The sequence below is a fragment of the Acomys minous genome (genome assembly GCF_964271855.1).
Source record: "Acomys minous genome assembly, chromosome: 19".
NCBI lineage: Eukaryota > Metazoa > Chordata > Mammalia > Rodentia > Muridae > Acomys > Acomys minous.
The window spans coordinates 59912918-59933312 of NC_140499.1; the positions used below are offsets into that span (position 1 = coordinate 59912918).

Below are 20395 nucleotides of genomic sequence, written 5' to 3' on the forward strand. Positions count from 1 at the left end.
GCAGCCAACATCCTGCTGGGCCACTCATTAGGTATGCAAGGCATCCGGCTTAGTCCTGAGAAGACAGCGATCGGATCCTAAGATATTCACAGAGACATCCTGCTTTGTCTCACCTGAAAGACCCCTCCCCTTGCTAATGTTCCCGGGGCTCAACCCAGAAGATTTTGTACTTTTCCACTACTCTCCTTGCGTACCCCCGCCCTCACTAAAGCAGGTTTTAAAAAGCCTGCCCTTACCTTTAATAAACGAGCTCTTGACAAGCAATTGTTCGCTTGAGCTACTGTCTCTCTCCCGCCCATGTCTTTATGTACAGGTTGCGACCCCCCTCGATCCCCCAATAACTGACCAGCTGGACTGGTTGGTGGACTAATTATCGTTACATGGATTAATTTCATCTGGCGACCACGAAGGGACTCGAGGTGCGGGTTTCTCCCCGAACGGATTAAGGGACCGGTCCACAGGAGTTTTCATGACCAGCCGAGCTCGCCCGGCCGGCTTCGTCATTAGGTGAGTCATCCGTTCGCATATCTCAAGAATGGGCCATTCGCTGTCCAAGGAAGCAAAGTTCATAAAAGGCTTAAAGGACGTACTCAGAGAGAGAGGTATTAGGGTAAAAAAGAAACATTTGATTGAGTTTTTTGTTTTTATTGACCAGACCTGTCCCTGGTTTATGATTGATGGACCTACTATTCATTCTGAAAAGTGGCAAAAGGTGGGGCGTGAGCTTAATGCACTTATTAAAAAAGATGGTAATACAGCGGTGTCGAACAGTATTTTTTCTTATTGGGGCCTTATACGGGACATAATTGAGTCCGGCGAAAACGAAAGCGGAGAGAGGCAGCTCCTCTCCGTGGCTGAACTCTGCCTGCGCGAATCTCTCCCTCCTTCTCGTGTTCCTTCCTGTTCTTCTTTGCAGGGTTCCTCTCTTACGCTCATTGACATGCCCCCCGATTCTGTTCCTCCTACATCCTTGGAGCCCTTAAAAAATCTTTCCCCTGCGCCTGCGTCCAATCCTTCCCCTTCCCCCCGCCGTCTTTATCCGTCGCTTCCTCCCACCTATGAGGACCCCATTTCCGCTATGGAACGCGGGTGTTCACCACTTTGTGCCCCTGTTTTTCCCCCAAAAAGGACACCCTCTGTCCGGTCTGGTCCGCCAGCCTCTCCTGTTCCCCCCCCTCCGTCGGTCGGCCCTTCACGCGCCTCCCGCCATTCCGCCATTTTCCTTTCTCAGGCCCCAGATGAGCCCTTGGATCCGGATGCTGCTGCCACCCTTGAGGAGGAGGCTGCTCGACATCATTCCGATGATGGCCTCCTCCGCGCGGCGCCAACCTTTCCCTCCTCTACCTTGCTCACTCTTCCCCCTCCCCTTACTAAGCCCTACCCTGCCTCCCGGCTCCCGCCACCTTGTTCCCTCCCAAACTGCTTTTGCCAGACGGAGGCTCATCTCCAACACCAGATCTCCCATGCGACGAAGATTCTTCAACTTCAACAACGGCTTTCACTTTTAACAACGCGCCTTTCCTCCACAGCCCTGTTTATTTTCCCTGTCACCCGTTCCCAGAGCCAGCCCGCCCTGAGCGGGGCGAAAACTGGGACCACCAGGGATTCAGGCGCTGCTTCGGGAGAGCCACCTGCCTCTGCCTCTCGAGTGCTGGGATTAAAGGTGTGGACCACTATGCCTCTCATCATTTACAGATTTTGAAGCCCAACATTCACAATCTTCATTTTTCACCGAGTATCAGCTCAGTAGTCTCGCGGTTGGCACTGAAGGCCTTGCTTTGGCTAGCTCCCGCCGTTCAGTTTTCTGCTGGCCTCAACTCCAGCACTTTTTACAAAATGCCCGAGTCTGGCGTCCCGGCCAGACACGGGGCCCTAGGTAGAGGGTCCCAGGCGGCGGTCCCTGGGGCATCCTGAGATTCCTTACTGTAGGAAGGGGAAGAAGGTGGGATGCAGCGTGGGCTGGTCCAATGGCTCAAGTCCCCAAGGGCCTAGACCAGCTCTTCGGATACCATCCCAGGGCAGGTTGTGGCCGATACAGGTCCCCACGGGGGCTCCATTTCCAGAGACCCCGCGCCCCAGCCTGGCCTCTTTCGAACTTACAGACCTGGGGACAAGACCGCCATTTGGATCTGGCAACGCCAGGAGATCCGGCTTCTGATAGTGAACATGATTCCTCAGGTTCGGAGGGAGAACAGAAAGGTGGTGGAACGGCTCCTGACCCTACCCAGCCTTTCGCGCTCATAATTTTTCCTTCCCTCTTTGCCCCCACAGGACTGCTCTGGCAACGGGCCCCTCTTTTTTGGCTTCATCTCCCCTCCTCCTCCACTAAGGTCCTTCCTACTTATCCTACTCTGGTTGCGTCTCTCATTCGGCAGGGGCGGGAAGCGGCCACCAGGCTTTTCGGAAGGGACCCTCACTCTATTATCACGCCTTACTCGGCCACACAAATAAGGTGGCTTTTTCAAAATTCAGATGATTGGGCGGTCTCCTGTATTTCTTTTTGCGGCCTATTAGATAATCATTATCCCCCAGATAAACTAATTCAATTCCTACAGCGACAACCTGTCATCTTCCCGAGAGTCACCCGCTCCAGACCCCTCCCCCAAGCTTCCCTGGTTTTTACTGATGGCTCCTCTACCGGGGTTGCTGCCCTTTCTGTGGACGGAGCTATCCTGCAAAAACAAACCCCCCATACCTCTGCTCAGCTTGTTGAGCTGGAAGCTGTTGCACACGCCTTTACATTGCTTCCCCATACTCCCTTTAATCTATATACTGATAGTGCCTATGTAGCATCCTCTGTTCCACTCCTCGAGACGGTTCCTCGTATTAAGCCTGCTACTAATGCCTCTCCTCTCTTCTCCCGTATCCAACAGCTTATTCTTTTGCGCTCTCAGCCTTTTTTCGTTGGTCATATTCGCGCTCACTCTACCCTGCCAGGGCCTCTGACTACACTTAATGCCCAGGTGGACTCAGCCACGCGCCCCCTGCTTTCAGGGCTGGCCGTTCCATCCGCCAGTGACCCCGTTGCTATGGCCAGGGAGGCTCACGCCCTCCACCACCTTAATTCCCAAAGCCTCCGCCACATGTTCTCCATCACTCGGGAACAAGCCCGGGCTATTGTTAAAGAATGCCAGGCATGTGTCACCTTTCTTCCCGAGCCACATACGGGAGTCAACCCTCGTGGCCTCATGCCTGGACAGGTCTGGCAAATGGATGTTACTCATTTCTCCTCTTTTAAGAAACTTAAGTATATTCATGTGTCTATAGATACTTTTAGTGGATTTATTTGTGCCTCTCCACACGCTGGAGAGGCTACTAGAGATGTTATTGATCATGTTTTATATTGCCTTACTGTTGCCCCCAAACCCTATACCTTAAAGACTGATAACGGCCCTGGGTATACAAGCTCTGCCTTCAAGTCCTTCTGTGCCCAACTACAGATTAAACATGTTACGGGGATACCTTACAATCCCCAAGGACAAGGAATTGTCGAGAGGGCCCATCAGACACTTAAAACAATGCTTAATAAATTACAGTTTTCCAAAGGAATCCTATATCCCTCTACAGCAGGGCCTCGCCTGCTTCTCAATCATGCATTGTTCGTCCTAAATTTTCTACAAAAGGATGATCTTGGCCATTCGGCGGCCGATCGCCTTTGGCACTCCTCCACCTCCTCCACCTATGCCAAGGCTCTGTGGAAGGATCCACTGACCCACCGATGGCATGGACCCGACCCAGTCCTTATTTGGGGCAAAGGTCATGCCTGCATTTATGATCAGAAAGAACAAAATGCGCGCTGGTTACCTGAGCGCCTAGTCAAACCTTTTAACCCCCCTCTCCCAGGGAACTCCCCTGAGGAAAAGATGTAATTGTGCTCTTTTTTAGGATAAAAAAGATACCGCCGATGCATCACGTTGCTACTCACCACGTCGCTCCTTTGCCTCTGCCTCCCTGAAGTGATTCTCGCCGCATTTCTGCGCCAACCTCAGCCTTATACAATCTATAATTTTATCTGGGTCATTATTAACCAAGCGGGAGATATTGTTAGTTCCTCCTCCTCTCAGGGCATTAATCCCCAGTGGCTCGATTTACAGGTTGACCTCTGTGCCCTGGCCCTGGGAGGCCCCTCTTCTTGGGGCGTGGAAGACATTTTTTTTTTCTCTCGCTCGGTTGGTGGTCCCAGTCCCGGCTGCTGTAATGACCTGGAGCGCATCATGCTCCACAAAACCTTACACCAAGATGGGATTGCTTGGGCCGGAGGGCTCTATGTTTTCCCGGGACCCTCTCATCGCTGTGGTGGGGCCCAAGATTTTTACTGTGCCTCTTGGGGGTGTGAGACCACTGGCGACACGTACTGGAAGCCATCCTCTTCTTGGGACCCTTAAAGACCTTTGCAATGTAGCTCGTTCAGTCACCAATGGCTGGTGCAACCCCCTGACCATTCGCTTCACTGAGCCCGGTAAACGTGCCATTTGGACGGGTCGTGGATTTAAATGGGGCCTCCGTGTTTATAAATCAGAGTACGATTTTGGACTTACGTTTTGGTTACACCTCCTGAAAAAGGTACCCAGTAAGGGCGCTGCAGTGGTTGGGCCTAATCATATTTTCCATCATCCTGTTCCCGTTCCTGCTCCTGACCCGCCCCCCCCCCCCCCCCCCCCGCCTAAACCCGCCACCCCCATGCCTCCCTCCCCTCCCACCCCCTCCCTTCCGACCTACCCTCCCCGTGGGCCCCCCCCCCCAGTTCGGCTGATGTCATTCCCCAGTTGACAAATGCCTCCATATGGGCCTTAAAAAAAAAAAAAAAAAAAAAAAAAAAAAAAAAAAAAATGAATGACTCCTCCTTGTCATTTCCTGAATGTTGTATGTGTTTCTCCCCCTCCCCGCCCTTTTACGAGGGTATTGCTCTTCTTTCCACCTTGCTCTTTACTAATGTTACCCCACCCTCACCGGCTTAGCTCCCGACAATCGCATTACCCTCCAGCCTGTTTCCGGCATAGGTACTTGCCTCCTGGGTCCCCATATGCTCCCTCCCCCAACCTCTTCCCCTCAGCGACGTTCGCGCCCAGACTGTCATTCCCGACCTCTCCCTCCCCTACATTCTCGCGCCAAATAACACCCATTTTGCTTGTTCCTCTGGTCTAACCTCGATCGTCTATGCCCCTACCTTCCTTTCCTCCAAAGACTGGTGTGTCCATGTTATTCTTCTTCCCCGTTTTACTATTCATGACCCCGACTCATTTTTAAATTTTCTGAAAGGGGGAATTTCCCCAACCCTAACCTTGCCTCCCCCTGGCTTACTACTCTTCTCCCCACCCTGCTCGGGCCCCTCGTTGGTGTTCTCCTTCTATTATCCTTTGGCCCATGGACTTTAAACCGTCTTACAGGGTTTGTTAAAAGTCAGGTTGAAGCTGCCACCAAGAATATCCAGGTTCACTACCGCAGCCTGGAGACTGAGGACTCAAATGAGACTTCTATTTCCATCCAGGAGATTTCACCTACGCCTCAGTTGGTTAACTACGGGCGGCCTTTGCAGTTCCTATGGGCGGCCTTTGCAGTTCCCGAGGATGCAGAATGCTGGATGGTGAGCCTGGTTGTGCCCTCGGTGCCTTTGGTAAACCTGTGCAAGCCCTCCCCTATATCTTTTGGCCTGAGCCCACCTTGACCTGACCCGCGATAGTGCCTGGTAAGTCAGAGACGGAGCGATCGAATAAGTCTCGGTTATCAGACGTCGGTCGGTCCTTGGTGGGAGGACAGACCATAGGCGTGGTAAGATTGAGCATCGATCCTCTAGCAGGCTCAGGCCATCGCGAGGCCCCCTCTCCTTGGGAATTTGGCCGGTCCAGAATAACTGTTGTCCTGAAACATTGGACATTAGTGATTCTTAAATATACCGCCATCCTGTAACAATGACTGGTGACCTCCTAAAGGTCATTCGCTGGGCTGTAAGGTCTCCCTCAGGCCAAAGTAAACAAAAGGGGTGAAACTGCCAGGGACCAAAAGGCCTGAGGCCGACCTCCACCCATTCAGTATTTGCAGCCAACATCCTGCTGGGCCACTCATTAGGTATGCAAGGCATCCGGCTTAGTCCTGAGAAGACAGCGATCGGATCCTAAGATATTCACAGAGACATCCTGCTTTGTCTCACCTGAAAGACCCCTCCCCTTGCTAATGTTCCCGGGGCTCAACCCAGAAGATTTTGTACTTTTCCACTACTCTCCTTGCGTACCCCCGCCCTCACTAAAGCAGGTTTTAAAAAGCCTGCCCTTACCTTTAATAAACGAGCTCTTGACAAGCAATTGTTCGCTTGAGCTACTGTCTCTCTCCCGCCCATGTCTTTATGTACAGGTTGCGACCCCCCTCGATCCCCCAATAACTGACCAGCTGGACTGGTTGGTGGACTAATTATCGTTACATGGATTAATTTCACTCGTTAGGGTCACTAGTGCTCTGATGAAACATCACGACCAAAAGCAACTTGAGGAGGAAAGGATTTATTTCACTCCATAGTCCCATATAACCGTTCGTCATGGAAAGCAGTGAAGACAGCAACACGGAAGGCAGGAGCTGACGCAGAGGCCATGGAGGGGGCTCTGCTGATTGGCTTGCTTCCCCTGGCTTGCTCAGCCAGCCTGCTTTATTTTTTTTATTTTTCTTTTCTAACTTTGTGTTGATTCTTTGTGAGTTTCACAACATACGCCCCAGTCCCACTGATCTCCCGGTCCCCTCATATCCGCCTTACACCCTTAAATCCTCCTCCCTCAGAGAAAATAAAAAACAAGCAAAAGCACAGAAAACATTTCATCTTGGAAGCTGCAGTGTGTCACAGCGTGTCCCACGGTATACACTCTGTCCACACATCCTCACTTGCGATTGTTCATTGCAACACTTGCAATGAACATTGGTCTGGTTCAAGGTCTCTGACTTCTGTCACACCATCATCAATATTGGATCCTCACCGGGACTCCTCCCGGTCATCCTGTTGTCACCCTGCAGCTTTGGATCAGCAAGACTGGCCCTTTCACATGCTCCAACAGTTCACAGATGATGTATATTTTGAGGTGGGCCAACTTAAAGGCCTGGATCTAGGACTGGGTGGTAGTTGAACTGGTCAGCCTTCTGGCTCTCCAGAATCCACACCACCAGGGCAAGCTCTCCAGCGCTGCCCCCAGCTAGGCCACCCATGCTGCCACCAGCAGGAGGCAGGGTCAGCTCTCCTGCTCTCCTGACCTTGAGGCCAGCTCATCCACACCTACACCACCAGAGCCAGCTGCCTGGTGGAGTGTGATGCTGGTGGGTACTGTGGTAGCTGGCTTGCAGAGCTTGCTTTCGTGACAATAGCCTCATCCGCTCCAACCATGAAACACACAGCACAGATACACCAGAACAAGTGCACAATAAGAAAACACACCACAGCACGGCTTTAAAAGCAACATCTTAGATACAAATGAATATCTACCACAGCATCCTGGGCAGACAAGTATGGTGCATCCATACAGTGGGACAGTGTGCACCATCAACAAGAAAGCAGGGGAGTGGGGGTGGGGGGAGCTTTTTATGTACCGTATGGGACTACCTCTAAGATTTAAGAGACAGCCAGTCATAGTGGCACAAGCCTAGTCACTGAGATGTGAGTAAGAAGCTGCCACATGCTCTCTTCCCAAACACACACAGGTGGCTGTCTCCTTCCCCTCAAGCAGTCAGGAGGCCAAGGCAGGAAGATCATAAGTTCAAGACCCTCCTGGGCTACATCGTAAGTTCCCACCTCCAAAACCAAGGCTGCTGATGGTAGTATATACCTATAATCCCAGCACTTGGGAGCCTGGGGCAGAAGAATTGCCTTGAGTATGAGTCAGCTTGGGGTACAGAGTAAGTTCTAGGCTGGTCAAGGCAAAAGAATGAGACCACAGACAGACAGACAATAGATGGTGGACAGACAGACAGACAGATTTGAACAAAAAAAATTAAAAGGAAATGTAGACAAAATAGCGTGAGGATATTACTAGACTTCAGGGAGGGAAATTCCTGCATGAATTCATATCGACTCCATCATACGTCAAAAGTCTAGAAAAATAAATAAACAAGAGCTAACACGGGGAGTGACCCATTAGGAAGAAGGGCATGGATGTGAGAATGAGTTTCTCGCCAAACATAAGACAACCTTGTGTTTATTTTCACTGGACTTAGGTTTTTGAGCTGGAGTCTCGTGTAGCCCAGGCTAGCCCCAGTCTCAGTAGGAGGACAAGAATGGTCTTGAACTCCTCCTCACGATGCTCTCGACACCACATCCTGAGTGCTTGGGTTACACACAGCGTGCTGCTCAGGCCTGACCTCACTATCTTCATCGCATCATCATGTCCACACAAACCCAGATAGAAGATGACACTGCCATCTGCAAAGAAGCCGCAGCAGAGCATCGTTATCATGATGGAAGACCAGCAAAACAGCGCAAGAACACGTGCTGCTCCCGGGAGCAGTGATGGCGGTTTTATTAGGAAGCTGCCGTTCTGTGCTAGTGTTCATTATAAAGACGAATGGGTCGTACAGCTTCTTCCTCCGTGCCCACCTCCCTCCATCTTAGGAACAAAGAGAGTTTCAAGCTTGTTCTCCAAAGGAAGGGAAGTGACATCCAAACAGACAGATACAATCTGACCTGCTTCTTTTTTGTTTGTTTGTTTTGGTTTTGGTTTTTTGAGATAGGGTCTCTCTGGTAGCCTTGGCTGTCCTCGACTTGCTTTGTAGACCAGGCTGGCCTCGAACTCACAGCGGTCCACCTGCCTCTGCCTCCCGAGTGCTGGGATTAAAGGCGTGTGCCACCGGCCACCACGCCTGGCTTCTCACCTGCTTCTAACACGGAGGTTTCCACACTTGAACCCAAACACTGGCCATCCGTCCCGCGCATGCGCATCGGGACTGGTGCTCTCCATTCACTAAGCCTAGCAAGCTCACGGGAGCCTCCAGGTTGCAAATCTAAGGAGCAAAGCAACAGCAAGCTCCACGCAGACGCCAGATGCTGAACCCTGAGAACTTGACAATGCTGTCAGCGTGAGTTGCTTCTGGTGGTGGTTTTTGCTTCTCATTCCTCGTCCATTTATCGTTTATTGATGTTTTCCAGAGACAGGGATTTAAGGGGAGAAACTTCAACGTTTGCTCCTGGAGACTGTTCAGGAAGCAGGCAACGCCTGAGCCTCATCCACAGCCAGAGGCTCCTGAGGCTAAGTATCCTGCAGGGAGCCCCTACCAGTTCAAGCCATGGCTGAAAAGATTTTAGGAACTGGTTAAACACAGTGTTTAGTACCATAGGCTTATTCACAACAGATATGTAGTGGACGCCTACTAAGTGCCAGGTTCTATCCTAGATTAAAAAAAAAAAGTTGAATTCTATTCTCCAAAATGAAAATTTTAATTCTGATTTAAAGCATTTGCCAGTCGCCAAGGCATAAATTCTCCCATCACAATCAGTGACCAGCTACCTGAACACGGTGAATGTGGAATTGGGAAGAGATGTGAACAAATGGCTGCCATTGGGTGGTACAAACTGCATCCAGTACACCACTGCACGATGAACATCACACACACACAGACTACGTTCATGGGCTCTTTGTAGTTTTTATCAAGTGCTAACTACATGCCAGATAATACTCCAGAGCTTTATAGTCATATTTGCTCATTTTCTCATCATTGTGACAACATTCCTATTGTAGATAACTTAAGAAAAAAAATCATAAGAATTTAAGGAAGACCTGTTGGGGTCATAGTCTCAGAAGGTTAGGCCCTGGTTGCTTAGTCAAAACACCGTAGTATCAGGAATGTGTACAGAGGAGGTTCCTCACACTCTGGCAGACAGGAAGCTAAGAGTAAGGAAGAGATAGGCACCAGAGACAGGCGTCCAGTGCCCTACTTCTCACAGCTAGGCCTAAAGCTTTCAGAACTTCCAGGAAATACTAGGAGTTGGAGGAGGAGGAGGAGGAGGAGGGGGAGGAGGGGGGAGGGGGAGGAGGGGGAGGAGGAGGAGGGGGAGGAGAAGGAGGGGGAGGAGGGGGGGCGAAAGGGGAAGAAACAGGGAGATGGATAATCTCAGGTATTCCCAGGACATAGAATTTAAAGAGACAGGAACAGAGACAAGGCAATGACTGCCTACACACAAGGAAGAGGCACACCAACTGAGCTGTTGGTGACAAGGACACAGCCAGGCTACACGGTATCTCTGACTGTGAGCAGGAGTTTGGGAATTTCTTCAAATGCACCAGAGAGACCTTAAATCTTCATTCCCACCACCTGTTAGGTGTGATTATAGCCCGGTCCAAGGAACGCGCCTACTTGGGTCATTAGTACTTTCGAGTGTGTTTATCACAACAGCTGCGTTTCCCTAACTAACGCCGACGCTGTGCACCACAGTAAGACTAGAATCGGCTTCCATGTGGCCCTGGTGGAGGAGACAAGTTAGGAGAAGGAAAAACAGATTCCATCTAAAAAGAAAAAAGCGAAGAACTTCACAAAGCCTCAAGAGGAGTGACAGGACAGCGGGAGCAACATGCAGAGAAACAAAAGAGAGATGCACTGAGGAGAAGCAGAGCCAGCAGAGTCTCAGCTGCGAGGCTCCTGACAGGGCCATTGGGAACAGGTGAGCCAGGTGGTCCTGCAGCCCTACACACAGGACACGCCCACAGCTCTCACGGACCTCAAATCCCGATGCAGCCTTAGAGCTTGCCAAGACAACGACTTCCCCAGCGAGTCAGGAAGGAGTTCTCCCAGCTCAGCCGGGTACTGAACAACCATGAGCTGACCAAACAAATCACAAGGCAGAGAGCGTGAACTCAGTCTGCCACAGCTCCCAGATGAGAGACGGCCTGGAAAGCAGTGGAGAGTGTGTGTGTGTGTACACGGGGTCGGGGTGAGGGGGCGGGGCTACTGACTCGCCAGAAAGTGAAGAAAGCTCAGACAGTGAAACAGATAGAAAAAGGTAGCCCCAGTCTTGTGCCTCATTAACTGATAACAACTCTGAAGGCTGGCAGCCATGAGCCTGAGGTCAGTGAGTAGACTGGCCTGTGAGTTACCTACTTGCCAAGAGCCTCCCTGCTTAGAGTGGAGAATTCTGATACCCCAGAGTGCTGCCTGCCTTCAGCAGAATCTCAAACACAGAGTAAGTTTAGAAAGTATGAAGATAGATGCCCTGGCTGGCTAACTTCAGAAACACTCTCTAGCCAGAATAATAACCACCCAGGGGTACAGAGTAGGTGGTGTTTGGAGAATACACCTAGACCATAAGCTGGAAAACTAAGTGTGGCCAACAGACTTCTTCTAGTCTGCAAAGAAGAGAAGGTACTAAAATGTAGGCAGCCGCTCTGGTGGACAACTGTCCAAATCATTGGCGTGAGAAGAGCTCATTCATACACACACACACACACACACACACACACACACACACACACAGAGCATACATCTAGCAGACTGAACTTTAAGGACCCAAAAGAAGGCAAGAAATTTCTGTTCCATCTTTTTTTTTTTTTTTTTAATTTATTTAAGTATACAATGTTTCACCTTCATATGTGCCTGCAGGCCAGAAGAGGGCACCAGATCTCACTATAGATGGTCATGAGCCACCATGTGGGTGCTGGGAATTGAACTCAGGACCCTTGGAAGAGCAGGCAGTGCTCTTAACCTCTGAGCCATCTCTCCAGCCCTCTGTTCCATCTTTATCCCTGTACATCTTGCAGGCAGGATAAATTTTGGTTCGAAGGTTTTGTTGGTGGGTTGGTGTCCCCTCCCTCCGCTGGAAGTCCTGACAGGCTAGAGATTTGAGGGAATATCCAACCAATGACTGGCCCAACCTGAGACCCACCCCATGGGAGAGAGGCAGCCCCTGACACTGTTAAAGATACTCTGCAATGCCTGCAGCCAGGAGCCTAGCATAGCTGTCCTCTGAGAGGCTCCACTCAGCGGTGGATCGAAACAGTTGCTCAGAAGTCTTGGAGAAGAGTGGGGGCGGGAGGAGGACAGAGGGACCCTGAGAGGACAAGAACTCCACAAGATCAATAGAGGGACTGGAGAGATGGCTCAGTAGTTAAGAGCACTGACTGCTCTTACAGAGGTCATGAGTTCAATTCCCAGCAACCACATGGTGGCTCGCAACCATCTATAATGAGGTCTGGTGCCCTCTTCTGGCATTTAGGTATATGTCCAGGCAGAATACTGAATACATAATAAATAAATATATACATAATTTTTTAAAAAAAAAGAAGATCAATAGAGTCAACTAACCTAGGTCCATGGGAGCTTAGAGACTTAATCACCAAACAAAGAGCATGCATGGAGTGGACCTAGGCCCCCTACATATATGAAGCTGATGGGCAGCTTGGTCTCCATGTGGGTCCCCTAGCAAGTGGAGCAGGGTCTGTCTCTGACATGAGCTCTGTTGCCTGCCTGTGGATCACTTTCCCCTAACTGGACTGTCAGTAGAAGAGGATGCTCTTGGTCCTGATGTAACTTGATGTGCTGGGGTGGGTTGAAGGGCTCCCCTTTTCTGAGGAGAAAGACATGGATAAAGGAGGAAGAGGATGGGACCAGGAGGAGAGGAGAGAGGAGCCCGTGATCAGGATGTAAAATGAATAAATAAATAAATAGAAAAAATTAAAAAAGAAACCATGAAAAACTCTAACCCCTCATCCCCACTCAACCCTCTTTCCATCTTGTCTCTTTTTTCTTTCCTTTCTCTTTCTTTGTTTCTTTCTCTTTGCTCCTATGTTTTGCCTTTCCCCCCCCCCTATTGTATCTTCCATTTCTTTCTTTCTTTTTGAAGTTCTTGAGATTGATCCCAAGGCCTTGAACATGCTCAATAAATAGTCCTCGCTCTGAGGAATATCCCCAGATCTCTTATATACATTAAATAGTATTATATCATATTTTCTCAGAATTTATATTTCTATTCATTCTTTTATATGTCTGTCTAATACTGTGTGTGTGTTTCATGTTAGACAAACTCTTTTCTTTCTCCTCTGCCCTTCATGTTGCTTCCTTTTTCCTTCTCACTATAATCTTAATAGTTTTTTTTTTTAATTTGTCTTATTGGTGTTTAAAAAAAATTTTATATGCCAGGTGTGGTGGTGCATGCCTTTAATTCCAGCACTCAGGAGGCAGAGGCAGGCAGATCTCTGTGAGTTCGAGGCCAGCCTGATCTACAAAGCGAGTCCAGGACAGCCAAGGCTATACAGAGAGACCCTGTCTCATAAAATGAAACCCCCCAAAAAAATCTTTTATAGAAACTGTAAAGATGGCTCTGTCACTGAGAGCACCTTCTTTGTAAGCATGAGGACCTGAGTTTATATCACCCACATCCGTGCAAATAGCAGGACACAGATGCTTGCTCAGCCATGTTTGCTGTCTCTCTATTCACATTAGCTAGGAAAGGGAAACAACCTGAATGTCCTTCAGCTGACAAATGGATAGTAAAACATGAGACATACACACAGGGGGATACTCTTCCACTGTAAAGACAAATGAAATATAAATTTTAGGTAACTTGATGAAACTAGAAAATTTCCTATTGAGTGAGGTGTCCCAGACCCAGAAAGACAAACACTACATCTCTAGCGTCTTCGGCTCCTAACTCCAAGTTTTTGCATGTGACTATATAACCTGGAGTAATAGCAGGGTACAAACGATTTGAAGGGAAAATGGGAAAAAAGAGGAAAAGGGCTTAAGCTAAGGAGAAAGAGATTTACACAGAATAAACAGGGAGGCGGGTAAACTAACAGCAAAGCTGTCTGGAAAAGTCATAAGAAATCATATTACTTATCTACCTAAAATTACATATACCTTATATAAATCTATGTAGACATGCATATGTTGTTTAAGTGAACATCATCCTATCTGTGATGATGACACACACACCCCCAAAGCCATAAACTACCTAACAAAAACCCTAACACCAGGCATGAGAAGCCTCCTTTTGATATATTGATCAGGGTTGTCCAAGAGACTCCCAAAAATTTATGGACTCTTTCTGTTCCCTTGGCTGCCGCGCAGAAAAGGGAGGTAAGTCCCTGCTGCTAAAGGCACCATGCACTTTGGACACAGCACCCAGAGCGCCTGAGCTGCCTCTGACCTGAGGACCAGCTCTCCCAGTCCCAGTAAGTGTCACTCAAGCTTCCGAGGGAGGGAGGCAACCAACAGTTCCATCAAGCTGTGGTGCCAAGAGCTAAACCACCAGCATGGCAGGATAACCCTGAGGGTGCAGTCATGGCACGCATACCTTGCTGGTAATAATCAGTGTCCTTAAGAGGACATGAGGCTCACTCAACAAGAGACAAACTGTGCCTGCTACTAGAAACCGAGCCAGCTATCTGGAGCTAGAGGAGCCATGGATCTTGGCGGAGAGCCTGCAACTACCACTGTTACTAAACCCACACAAGCCCTACTACGTTCTAAATATTTATCCTTATACCTACAGACAAGTGCAATTCTCACCTATCAAAGAAACGTCTCTCTTCAGCAGCCTGAGACAGTTTCAGAATGCTCTCAACCAACGAAATAGCCACGGCCAACGAAAATGCAGGGAGACCATGTGGCTCCCAGTACCAACTGATATGTATCTGTAATACCGTAGCTCCTGGGCATCTGGCTGATGCAGCAAGTGCTCTACTCACTGAGCCATCTTACCAGGCCCTCAGATGAGTTATTTAGTTTCAAATTTCTTCTCTATAAAACATAGAAAGCACCATGACTCATTTTAGAGTGCAGCTACGAGCTGCCACAAGCTCAACTTTAGAAGTTAAAATTACTCCTCACACACTGGAGTTGCTTAGCTTTCTCAGTTTTCAAGTGGTAATACATTATTTCTAAAAATTATTTTTATTATTTTATGTTTTAGAGTGGTTTTTTGCATGCATGCATGCATGTATGTATGTATGTATGTATGTATATATGTATGTATGTATGTATGTATGTATGTATGTATGTATGTATGTTTGCCATGCGAATGCCCGGTGTCTACAGAGGCCAGCAATGGGGCATCAGCCACCTTGAGAACTGGAGCCACCATGTAAGTGCTGGGACTAGAGCCCTGGTCCTCTGGAAGAGCAGACGGTGGTATTAACTGCTGAACCACCTCTCTGGCCCCAGAAGCAATCCATTACCTTGGCTGAATTCTGTAAATTAGAGACTCCTAAGAAGTGCTCAGTCGGAAGAGCCTTAGTTTTCTTTGTTTTAATGGTCAATGGAACTGTCCGAGGTGCTGAAAGTGTCCCATTACTTTTTGTGTTTTGTTTTGTTTTGCTTTGAGCTAGGGTCTCTCTATGTCGCCCCTGGATGTCCTAGAACTTACTATGTAGACCAAACTGGCCTTGAACTCACAGAGATCTACATACCTCTGCCTCTCCAGTGCTGGAATTAAAGGTATGTGCCACTATACTCCATTCCATGAACTATTTTAATTCTGACTAGAATCTATCCAGGTAGAGGATCTTGGGAATTATTCATAGTCCTTTTTTAAAATATTATTTATTTATTTTTGACAAGGCCATACATATATATGATGCACTTGGGTGTTATTTATCCTCTTCCAATATTCCACTTTTTTATACCTCAAGCTCCTTCTTCCCCCAAAAAAACTCCCCTTCCTAGTTTGTTTGTGTTTTTTGGTTTGTTTTGTTTTTTGGTTTTTGGTTTTTTGAGACAGGGTTTCTCTGTGTAGCCTTGGCTGTCCTGGACTCACTTTGTAGACCAGGCTGGCCTCGAACTCACAGCCATCCTCCTGTCTCTGCCTCCTAGTGCTGGGATTAAAGGCATGCACCACCACTGCCCAGCCCACTGAGTTTAGTTATGGCTTATTATATCAGCATGGATATTATGTAATGGATCTGGAAAACTTACCAGCGTCTACACCCCAGAACACTATGATTCCCCATCTCCTAGGAGCCATTGACTGTCAATAACTCCTTAGGTAGGGACGGGGCCTCATGAGCCCTTCCTCGTTCATGAGGAGATGTTGATGGGCCCGACCTTGTGCTGTAAATGCAGCAGCCATGTTTTATCTAGGAGACCACGTTTCATATCATTTCCTCCTCTAGCTTCTGGTTTTTGTATTTTTTATGCCTCATTTTCTTCATGTTTCCTGGGCCTCCATGGCGATATGAGTATCCTACATAGAGCTAATTCATTTATTTGTTTTTGGCACTTTGATTAGTTATAGTTATGAGTTTCAGCATTTCACTGTAAAAAGAAGCTTCTTTGGCCAAAGCTGAGGGCAGCACTAATTTATGGGCACAAATGTAAATATTTAGAAGGTGGTTCGACAACATATCCACTTAGCAAAGAGACAGCAGCAGCATGTTCTCTCTAGGTCTCCATCTGTGGGGTTTTGACCAGGTTTGCAGTATGAGACTTGAATTACTTCTACAGAGTAGACTTAAAAATCAATTTGAAAGCAGTTGGTGGCCTGAAAGCCTCATCTTTTTTTTTTTTTTTTTTTTGGTTTTTTTTTTTTTTGAGACAAGGTTTCTCTGTGTAGCCTTGGCTGTCCTACACTCGCTTTGTAGACCAGGCTGGCCTCAAACTCACAGCGATCCGCCTGCCTCTGCCTCCTGAATGCTGGGATTAAAGGTGTGCGCCACCACGCCCGGCTGAAAGCCTCATCTTTGAGGGACCAGCTTTCATGGTACCAGAAGGTACCATCCAACCAACAGTCCCACACAGCTCTGGCACCTAGGAACCACAGCAGTGATCAGCATGGCGCAGTGACACTAAGGGCACGGTAGTGGCATCCGTGGTGGTAACCAGCAGGTCTCTAGCTGGACTTAAGACCTGCTCAATAAGAGGGAAATCATGGCTGGTCCTGGAAATCTGGCTAGTTACACAGGTCTAGAGAAGTCAAGGGTCTTGGAGGAGAGCTTATGACCATCACTTTACTAAACCAGCACAACCCTGAGCTGCGCTCTAAATACTTACACTTACACCCACAGATAAGCTTCACATTGCGTCAGACGGAGACCATTACAGAAAACCACAACCCATCAAAATACAGAGTTTTAGAGCCCACTTCCAATGTATACAACTACAAAACACCCCCACGCCTAAGGCTCAGGGAACACTGTAAAAAACGGGAGCTGGAAAGCTCCTAAGAGTGAGAGAATTAAGAAAGTTTGCTGTGAGATTGTGTCTCCTAGGAATGTCATAAGCTACATCCCTAGTCTCACCAATGTGACTAACATGACTGCCTAAGCATGACCTGAGCGAGGACTGCACCAACAGCTGTGCTCATGTACAGGAAATGAGGCGATGCTGAGAGCAGGAGTAACAGTCTTCTTCAGGGAAAGGTACACCAAGTGGTTATCCAAAACCAATGGCCAGCCCTGGAAACAAGCACACAAGCAACATTATTCAGACTGAGGAGGTATTATTTATATATTTAGAAATATATATACATATATATATGTGTAAAGATATATGATTTTTTAAAAAAAGAGGCAATAAACTTCAAAGTAAGCAAAGAGGGTTTGGAGAGAGGAAAAGGAAAGGTGAAATGATTCAGTTATAATTTAAAACAATGAAAGAAATAAAGTAGATAAAATTACTTTAAGAAATTTTAAGGTAGAGAAAAAAATTTAAGAAAAAAATTAAAAATAAAATGAAAATTATTTTAAAAAGAAAAGAAAGAAAGCAGAAGCTTGGTAGTGGTAGCTCATGCCTTTAATCCCAGCACTTGGGAGATAGAGGCAGGTGGATCTCTGAGTTCAAGGCTACCATGGTCTACAGAGTGAGTTTCAGGACAGCCAGGGATAAATAGAAGAACTGTGTCTTGGAAGACACCTCCCCCCCCCCCCACAACACACACCCAAAAAAGCAGATGGCTTTGGTTTTTTGTTTTTGTTTTTGTTTTTTGAGACAGGGTCTCTCTGTGTAGCCTTGGCTGTCCTGGACTCGCTTTGTAGACCAGGCTGGCCTCTAACTCACAGCGATCCACCTGCCTCTGCCTCCTAAGTGCTGGGATTAACGGCGTGCGCCACCATGCCCGACACGGTTGGTTATTCTTAGAACTGTCAAGCCACTATTGTAACCGTGGACACATGATATAATATTGCATTAGTATTCAGGGTCCACATTGCACACTGCTACAGATGACTCCCCCACCCCATCCCACCCCCACACAACGGCCTGCACAGCACCTTTTGGCACTTTGAACATTAGCCAGTAGCGGGGAAGCAGTCAGCTCAGTTCCAGCTTTATTTCTCAATGTTCGGCAACCAAAATATATGGTATTTTTAACAATATGGTTTTACCATCTGGTTCTGTTAGGCAGCCAAAAGTAATAGTAATAGTCAGTATTGTTTGGGGAGAGGGGGCCCCAGGGCTTCCCCGACCTACACCTGCCTCTGCCTCCCAAGTGCTGGGATTAAAGACCACTGCGAGGCAAACTTTTTTTTTTTAAGATTTTATTTTATGTGTCTGAGTGTTTTGCCTGCATGTATGTATGTGTGCCATGTGCATGCCACGTACCATGTGAAGATAGGGCATGGGAATCTCCTAGTATTTGGGGTCTTTCCTGACTCTCAGTTGAAGTTTAATTAAGACACAGAGACATTGTTTATGTTGGAGCAGTGTCTCAGCCAGCTTCTAACTTATCTCCTGTTGCCTTTCTCACTGCCTAACTCCCTGCTCAGCTCAGTCTCCCTTCTGCCTCCTTACACACACATACACACACACACACACACACACACACACACACACACACACACACACACACACACCCCTGGGTTTCCATCTCCCAGCCCAAACTTCTGCCCCAGCCCCACCACCAGCTCTTTATTATGCAAAAAGCCACGTTCCTCTCTCAACTAGTAGTCTCGGGGAGGTCACCTTTCCAGTAGCAACTTGTCTTATTTTTAAAGGCAGGTGAGAAAGTGATATTTATATATCCAGTAAGCTGGCTTTTGCCAGCTTCAAATAACAATTAAGAACACACTTTCTTTTTTTTTTTTTTTTTTTTTTTTTTTTGGTTTTTCGAGACAGGGTTTCTCTGTGTAGCCTTGGATCCTGGACTCACTTTGTAGACCAGGTTGGCCTCGAACTCCTCGATCCTCCTGCCTCTGCCTCCCTAGTGCTGGGATTAAAGGGGTGCACCACCACGCCCAGCCAGAAAATACTATATTTATGAGTCACCCCAATATGCTGGAATTGGAATTACAGACAGTAAGAGTAGCCATGTGGATGCTGACAACTGAACCCCAGTCCCCTGGAACAGCAGCAGCCACTAAGACCAGGCTGGCCTCGAACTCACAGTGATCCGCCTGCCTCTGCCTCCCAAGTGCTGGGATTAAAGGCGAGCACCACCACACCCGGCTCATATAATGTACTTTGATCATAGTTACAGTGTGATTTGGGGAGCGGGCCTGGAACAAGAGTGAGGTCAAGGCAAACCCCAAAAATCTCATCTTGAGACAGGCAAGAGTAGGACTGGTCCCTCCCTGCGCCTGGGCCTGCATGTCCTAGGGCATATACCTCTGCCACCCTCACATAGCCTGGAGGCCAGGTTCCAGCTTAAACTTCCTCTCTCCTTATAAGGTCATGGTCAGCAAGCACCTGGATATTCCTCTTCATGCAAATAAGGCATTTTTAATACCTTAGCCCCAGCCAGTGATGTACACTCACCCCAAAAGCCTCTATCCACTCCCCAAAGAGGAGAAGCAGATCTTGGGTTGGCACTCACATCCAGCTCCTCCCCTTTATGCATATGGGTTTTAAGGTACCTTGAATATCCTAAACAAAATTCAGGGGTTGGCTGGCTGCACAGGCCCCCTCAATGGTTAAAACCACTTGCCACTCTTATAAAGTGTTGGATAACAGTTTTCTTGGGAAGTTCTTTAAACAGGAAGGTAAACAGCTCAAACTAGCCTCAGAAAGTCCCTGAAACTGACTGGATTCACTAGGCCCCTCCCTGCTAGAGTAAGCATAAAAGCTGACAGTCCTTTCCAGAGGACCGGAGCAGAGCTGCAAAGAAGACTCTCAGCCAGCCTATAAGAAACCATTCTAGATGTCTGGGAAAAGTTTAGGCCAACTGAGACACCTGGAAGGGACACTGTCCAAGCTGTTGAGCTGCCTGTAGACTGTGCCACGGGTTTCTGTGTTGGGGGATGGTCTGATGTATTTTGATGCTAATTAATAAAAAGCTATCCCACCTGGACAGGACAAAGGAGATAAACTCCTTAATAAAACTCATTAGTTCATAAAGTTGGACTTTGGTGGTACCCTTACTGTGGTCTCTCCTGGGTTTCTTATTTGGGGTGAGTAGATATGTGTGTTGCATTTCCCAAGGAGAAGACTTGTCACACGACACAGGGGACCCAGGTTTTTTCCTTTGTATCCACACGGTGGCTAACAACAATCTCTCCAGTTCTAGAGA

At 48.0% G+C, this 20395-nt stretch overlaps 1 long non-coding RNA gene across 1 annotated transcript in view; it reads right to left on the reverse strand.

The window, feature by feature from the left end:
* LOC311589771 overlaps nucleotides 1–20395 on the reverse strand; it is a 265612-nt gene that overhangs the window by 204696 nt on the left and 40521 nt on the right. The gene's annotated exons all lie outside the window — the stretch shown is intronic.